Raw genomic sequence first — 8,411 nt, 5'->3', positions numbered from 1 at the left:
TAGGCAAGTTTAAATGAGGCCGGAACAACAAACAACATTTCCGGAAAATCCTCATATGCAATTTATGAATTTGCTACTGTTCTGCCCTAAAACATATTTTAATATTGTTAAACAATAAAACAAAGTGCACCATGTTAAACTAGGCATTTTTCCACCCCATTTACATATAAGGTTTATTAAAAATGGAGCTACAGTTATTTAGTTATGAAATAAAACATTTTAACATGGCATTTAAGCAAATTAATGCAAACAGCAATTTAACATTTTAAACATGATGAGAGTGGCATATTATTAATCTACACAAAATTCTAAGAATTTTACATGTTTAAATCATTTTAATCCGATGCACGGTTGATGAGTTATTATATGCATGAGGTGCAAGGGCTTTTCTGTAAAATAGTAAAACTCTGGATAAATAGCAAATTCGCAGCAGGGAAAAAAACTACATTGGGCCGAAACTTGCTGGCCCAACAGGAACAGGGGAACTGGAGGGGCGGCTCACCCATGGGCCTTGGCCCGAACGGTGGAGAGGGCGCTGGGAGGCTGGTTGCTGGGCTTGGGGGCTGCTGGCCCAGGCGCTGCAGGCGCGGTCAACGCTCGGAACGAGCGAGCTGTTGCTCTCATTTTTGAAGAACGCAAGCAGCAGCAGGATAATGGCGATGGAGAGGAAGACGCAGGGGGGGGTCCTGGCGACGGAATCGGCGGGAACCGGCCGGAACGGGCGAAACGGAGCGTGGGGAGGCGCCGGGGTCCAAGTCCGGCAAGGGGAGGCACAGATCGAGGCGTCTTGTCCTCCTGCTCGAAGCAGAGGAGGACGAGGGACTTGGCGGGGCGACGGCTTCAGGCGAGGAAGGGGACGGCAACTTGGCGCGGGACTAGAGCGGGGCTGGAGCGCGAGAAGGGCGACCTGCCTGCTGGCTTGCTCCGGTGAGGCGGGAAGGAGGCCGGGGTTCATCGGGAGGCTTCCATGGCGCTGGGTGTGCTCCTGCTTGAACAGAGAGAAAGGCCGAGAGGTGAGAGGCGTCCAGAGGAGGCAGAGAAAGCGAGAGCAGGGAGATGGCAGGGAGCGGGACGACCTGGGGGTCCGGTGGCGCGGCAAGGCATGCCTGAGGAGGAGGCATCGGGCGCGCTGGCGACCTGCTGGTCGTGACAGAGGCTCGGGGCAGGGAAGCTTGAGCTCCTTCTGCTGGGCCTCGGCGCAAAGGGACGGGAGGCTGGAGCTGGCGCAGCTTGGTGGATCGAGGCAGAGGCTGGAGGAGGTTGCGGCTGGTTGGTCCGGAGAAGAAAACGAGGGGGATTTGTTTGGATCGGGAGTGGATCCCGAGGTGGGAGACGACCAGGTGGAGTGTGGCGGCGGCTAGGAGGACAAGGGGGAGGATTGGACAGGATCCCTAGATCCTAGGGTTGGACCTCTATATATAGCAAGTGGTTTAGATTAGGGGTATTTAGTCCCTCCGATCGAAATCAAACGGCCGAAAAAGAATGGCTTAGGGAGTCCAATTAATAAAACGAGATGTTTTGTAGACGTTTGGGGATGATTTGAACCCATCGGTAATGAAAGCCCGGGTCGGGTTCGGGCAAGTTTTCGGACACACGAAAGAGGGGGTCGGTGGTTGTAGAGAGGTTAGGTGGTTTGACAAGAGGGAAACGAAAACACGGTTGGTCTCGGAACAGTCAACGAAGGCAAGGGGGACGCGACAACTACAAACGGGTGCAAGTTTTATGAAAACATGCAGATGCAATGCGCATGATGCGATGAGATGAGATGCATGACATGAACAAAATGCAAAACAAAAAACAAAACCCAACCACGAAGGGAAATAACATATCGCATCTCCGGAAAAGGCAAGAGTTGGAGTTACGAATATGGAAAGTTGTATCCGGGGCGTTACATGCGCCCAGTTCAAACATAGCAGTAGCGCTTTTTGCTAGTACGCGCTACTGCTAAAGTCATAGCAGTAGCGCGGTTATTTTACACGCGCTGCTACTAATTAGCAGTAGCGTATGATTTTGTACAGCGCTACTGGTAACATTCTGTGTATAAGGTTTTCCCTAGTAGTGTAAATAGATAGGCCCTTAGCAGAGGGAAGCAGGGATTTGTAGAGGTGATAGAGCTCGATTTTAAAATAGAGATTGAATAACATTTTGAGCGGCATACTTTTGTTGTCAACGCAACAACTATGAGATGGCTGTATCTTCCATACTACATGCAAAAGGTTTATACTCCCCCAACCACCAACAAGCATCAATTCATGGCTTGCTCGAAACATCGAGTGCCTCCAACTAACAACAGCCCTGGGGGAGTTTTGTTTAATTATTTTGATTTGCTTTGATCTTTTTGGATCATGGGACTAGGAATCCCGGTTACTGGCCCTTTCTCGTGAATGAGGAGCGGAGTCCACTCCGCTTGAGAATAACCAACCTAGCATGGAAGATATAGGCAGCCCTAGTTGAAACATGAGCTGCTGGAGCATACAAAACAGAATTTCATTTGAAGGTTTGGAGTTTGGCACATACAAATTTACTTGGAACGGCAGGTAAATACCGCATATAGGAAGGTATGGTGGACTCATATGGAACAACTTTGGGGTTTATGGAGTTTGGATGCACAAGCAGTATTCCTGCTTAGTACAGGTGAAGGCTAGCAAAAGACTGGGAAGCAACCAACTGAGAGAGCGACAACAGTCGTAAACATGCATTAGAATTAATTCACATTGAATACAAGCATGAGTAGGATATAATCCACCATGAACATAAATATCATGAAGGCTATGTTGACTGTTTCAACTACATGCGTGAACATGTGCCAAGTCGAGTCACTCAATTCATTCAAAGGAGGATACCATCCCATCATACCACATCATAATCATTCTAACAGCATGTTGGCACGCAAGGTAAATCATTATAACTCATAGCTAATCAAGCATGGCACAAGCAACTATAATCTCTAAATGTCATTACAAATATGTTTACTTCATAATAAGCTGAATCAGAAACGATGAACTCATCATATTTACAAAAACAAAAGAGGTCGAGTTCATACCAGCTTTTCTCATCTCAATTAGTCCATCATATATCGTCATTATTGCCTTTCACTTGCACAACCAAACGATGTGTATAATAATAATAGTGCATGTGCATTGGACTAAGCTGGAATCTGCAAGCATTCAACTCAAGAGAGAAGACAGTAATATGGTCTCTAAGTTAAATAAACAATCATGCATAATAGAGCCACTAAGCCTTTTCAATATGGTCTTCTTGACCCCCAAAGGAAAGAAAAGAAAATAAAACTATTTACACGGGAAAGCTCCCAACAAGTAAGAAGAAGAACGAGAAATCTTTTTGGGTTTTCATTTTAATTTCTACTACAAGCATGGAAATTAAACTAACTATTTTTTTGCTTTTTCTTAAGGTTTATCAAACACACAAGAAGAAAGCGAGAAAAAGAAAATTAACCTAACATGGATAATACAATGAAAGAGTATGAGCACCCACGACTAGTGTGTGAACATGAATGTAAAGTTGGTGAGAAATACGTACTCCCCCAAGCTTAGGCTTTTGGCCTAAGTTGGTCTAATACCAAGGACCGCCGCTACTCTCCCCGGTGTACAAGGAGGTGTAATCAGGATACTACTGGCTGGTCATCTCCGGGTCCCACTGGAAATATGATGCACGATAAGGGTCCAGTGCAGGTTCCGGCTCAGGTTCAGGTGCTGGAGTGGATGCTTGGGCTCGATAAGCACACACCACCTCCACGTGAGAAGAAAATTTTCTGCAAGCAAATCAAAGAATAGAGGCGCAGGAAAAATAATAGTCTCATTGTGTTTCTTATTAAATCTAAGGTTATACAAGAGCATCTTCTCTTCGTTGTCAACAATAAACGTGTGGGCTACCATGCTCTTGTGATCTAAAATGTGAGGAGGCAATTTTGTCTCCTCTTTCTCACGGTGCCTAATAGGTATCTGAAAATGTCTAGCAAGACGTGAAGCATAGATACCTCCAAATATGGGGCCTTTTGTATGATTCAGGCCTAGCCGTTTAGCAATGACGGCACCCATACTAAAACTATTATCTCCAAGCAAGGCATGTTGAAGAATGATAATATCAGGAACACTAAAGTTTCCACTATTTCCATGACCAATCAAGCATCTACTAGAAAATATGGCAAAGTAGCATAAAACAGGAAAATGTATGCTAGAGATTTTCGCCTCGAAACCCTTCTTTGGCTCCTCTACAGCTATAGTGCTAACAAAGCCATCCACATCCTTATGATGGGGTTCCTCTAATTATCCCTCATAGGGTATCCTACATAACGCACTAAAATTACGTAAAGACATTTCTCTGAATTCATCATATAAGTGAAATGATACTGAAGGCGGTCATTTCTTAGGATAATAATAAAAAACTTGCAGGAAAGTATTGTTGAGTAAGAGATACTGATCGATCCGGTCGTGGAGGAAACCGGCCTACATTCTCGATCAAAGAATAAAAATCTTCTTGAATTCCAGCTTCTTTCAAGAAATCATCGCATGGCCATTCACATGACTGTACTTCCGCTAAGCGAGGAAGATCATACTTGGCTTTTTCCTTCTCTTTAGCTTGTTTTTCCCGAGAGCTCTGGCTAGAAGAGCCCCTCAAAAGTTTCCTTAATATTTTCTGAAAATTTCTGAAATTTTAGTAACTTCAAAATAAAAGTGAATAAAACTAAACAAGATTGGTAGCAACTACTCTTACAAGTGCCTAGAGCCTATATCATGCATTAGAATTGCTTGGGACCTCATAAATTTAACATGCAAGCTCAGAACATGGTCACCTATGAAACAAAAATTTGCAATGAATAAAGCACTAGAACAAAAACTAATTGGACCAATGGAGGAGTCACATACCAAGCAACAATCTCCCAAAGCAATTTTGTGAATGGAGCTTTGAGCAAGGAGATCGAAAATCGCAGCAAAATGAGCTAGAACTCGTGCTTGAGCTGGATGGGGATTTTTTTGGGTAGAAGATGAAGTGTGTGGGTGCTGGCATAAGTGGAGGGGGCCACCAGAGGCCCACGAGACAGGGGGCGCGCCCTCCACTCACATGGCCTGGTGCTTGCCCCTCCTGCAGTGATTTCAGTGCCTAAAATCCTCAAATATTCCATAAAAATCATACCAAATTTGTAGGGCATTTGGAGCACTTTCATTTTCGGGATATTTTTAATGCACGGATAATTCAAAAAACAGACAGATAATACTATTTTTGCTTTATTTTTTCTAAAAAAAGGTACAGAAGGTTGTGCCTTCTAGTTTCATCCATCTCGTTGTCATCAAAATGAATCCACTAACAAGGTTGATCAAGTCTTGTTAACAAACTCATTCCGAATAGCACGGAACCAGAGAAATTTCGAATAACACTAAGTTACCTCAATGGGATATGAAAATCCCCAACAATAAGAATATCATACTTTTTCTTGACAGTAGGGAGAGGAAATTCAAAACCTCCAATAATGATAGTTGGAACTCTTCCAATAGAATTGATGCTATGAACTTGAGATTGTTTCCTCGGAAAGTGTACCGTATGCTCATTACCATTAACATGAAAAGTGACATTGCCTTTGTTGCAATCAATAACAGCCCCTGCAGTATTCAAAAAGGGTCTACCAAGGATAATATACATACTATCGTCCTCGGGAATATCAAGAATAACAAAGTCCGTTAAGATAGGGACATTTGCAACCACAACAGGCACATCCTCACAAATACCGACAGGTATAGCAGTTGATTTACCATCCATTTGCAAAGATATTTCAGTAGGTGTCAACTTATTCAATTCAAGTTTACGATATAAAGAGAGAGGCATAACACTAACACCGGCTCCAAGATCACATAAAGCAGTTCTAACATAATTTCTTTTAATGGAGCATGGTATAGTTGGTACACCCGGATCTCCAAGTTTCTTTGGTATTCCACCCTTAAAAGTGTACTTAGCAAGCATGGTGGAAATTTCGGCTTCTGATATCTTTCTTTTGTTTGTAATGATATACTTCATATATTTAGCATAAGGATTTACTTTAAGCATATCAATTAAGCACATACGTAAGAAAATAGGTCTAATCATTTTAGCAAAGCACTCAAAATCCTCATAATCCTTTGTCTTGGATAGTTTAGGAGGAAAGGGCATGGGTTTCTGAACCCATGGTTCTCTTTCTCTACTGTGCTTCCTAGCAACAAAATCTCTCTTATTATAATGTTGATTCTTAGATTGTGGGTTATCAAGATCAACAGCATGTTCAATCTCTACATCATTGTTTTTGGTAGGTTGAGAATCAACATGAACATTATCATTAACATTATCGCTAGGTTCATGTTCATCACCTGATTGTGTTTCAGCATCAGAGATAGAAATATCATTGGGATTCTCAGGTGTGTCTACAGTAGGTTCACTAGAAGCATGCAAAGTTCTATCGTCTTTCTTTTTCTTCTTTTTAGAGGAACTAGGTGCCTCTAAATTATTTCTCTGAGAATCTTGATCGGCTCTCTTAGGGTGGCCTTCAGGTTACAAAGGTTCCTGAGTCATTCTACCAATTCTAGTAGCCACTCTAACAACAAAGTCATTCTTTTTATTTAATTCATCAAGCAAATCATTTTGAGCTTTAAGTACTTGCTCAGCTTGAGTAGCAACCATAGAAGCATATTTGCTAATGAGTTTGAGTTATCCTTTAACTCTATCCATATTATCGCTCACGCGTCCTATCTCGAAAGCATTATTCTTTAACTCTCTGCCAACATAAGCATTAAAACTTTCTTGTCTAACCATAAAGTCATCAAATTCATCTAAGTATGGCCTATGAAATTTAGTAGAGGGGATTTCAACTTTATCATATCTATAGAGAGAATTTACCTTTACTACCCGTGTTGGGTTATCAAGACAATGTGGTTCTTCAACAGGCGGTATATTAAGACCATGTATTTCTTCAATAGGAGGTAAATTCTTAACATCTTCAGCTTTAATACCTTTTTCTTTCATTGATTTCTTTGCCTCTTGCATATCTTCAGGACTGAGAAATAAAACACCTCTCTTCTTCGGAGTGGGTTTAGGAATAGGCTCAGGAGTTGGCTCAATTGGTTCAGGAATTGGCTCAGGAAGGGTCCAATTATTTTCATTAGTCAACGTATTATTCAATAGCAATTCAGCTTCGTCGACTGTTCTTTCCCTGAAAACACAACCAGCACAACTATCCAAGTAATCCTTAGAAGCATCAGTTAGTCTTTCATTTTTCTTACGAGGATGATCAGGCAAAGCATTAAGTAATCGGAGAAGCCTCCCCCAAGCTTGTGGGAGACTCTCTTCTTCGATTTGCACAAAATTATATATTTCCCGCAAGGCAGCTTGTTTCTTATGGGCAGGGAAATATTTAGCAGAGAAGTAATAAATCATATCCTGGGGGCTACGCACACAACCAGGAGCAAGAGAATTATAACAAGTCTTAGCATCACCCTTTAATGAGAATGGAAATATCTGAAGGATATAATAATAGCGAGATTTATCATCATGAGTAAACAGGGTGGCTATATCATTCAACTTGGTAAGATGTGCCACAACAGTTTCAGATTCAAGGCCATAAAAAGGATCAGATTCAACCAAACACTACAAAAAAAAGACACATCTGTGACATTTTGGGCTGAACGAAATTTTTTTCTGTCATACATATGACACTTCTATGACGATAATTGTGACAAAACCCGGTATCATCATAGATGTGGTGGGCTCCTACTTCTATGACAAAAAATCATGACAGAAAATGGGCTTTTCGTCCTGGGCGGGCCGGAGACGCAGCTGCATGACATTCTTTGGGCCGTCGATGATGGAAAAAACCATGGCAGAAGCAAGGGGGAGGAAAATTCGGGGACTTGCCGGTTACGGTGGGAGATCGGGGGCGGAGCGATGCGCGTTTCTCTCGTACGTACGCGCGTGTGTGCAAGGCGTTGGCTCTAACTGAACCCGAGCGAGGCATTGGGCTCTAACTGAACCCGAGCGATTACACTGCAGGCTACGCATTACTGAACCCGAGCGATCGATCGATGGCTGTTAACTAAACCCGATGGAGAGATTCCTTCGCTACTGCTGCTAATTGAAGCCGATCGATTGGATGAACAGTGAGTGTTGCGGGGGGGGTTTTGGATGAATAGTGAGCGGTGGCGTTGCCTCTGGATGAACAGGAACCCTTGGTGTGGAGGGTTGAATGAACAGTACACGGTGGAGGGGAGGCCGTGGAGGGGTTGTTGAATAGGACCCCGTGGTGTGAAGGGCTAGATGAACAATAGACGGTGGAGGGGTGCCCGTGGAGGGGTGGTTGAACAGTAGCCGGTGGAGTAGCGCGCGGTGGAGGCTGGAGGAGGTCGACGGTAGCCGGTGGAGGCTGGAGGAGG

The sequence above is a fragment of the Triticum dicoccoides genome, chromosome 7B (genome assembly GCF_002162155.2).
Source record: "Triticum dicoccoides isolate Atlit2015 ecotype Zavitan chromosome 7B, WEW_v2.0, whole genome shotgun sequence".
Lineage (NCBI taxonomy): Eukaryota > Viridiplantae > Streptophyta > Magnoliopsida > Poales > Poaceae > Triticum > Triticum dicoccoides.
Note: the sequence above shows the minus strand (reverse complement) of the source record.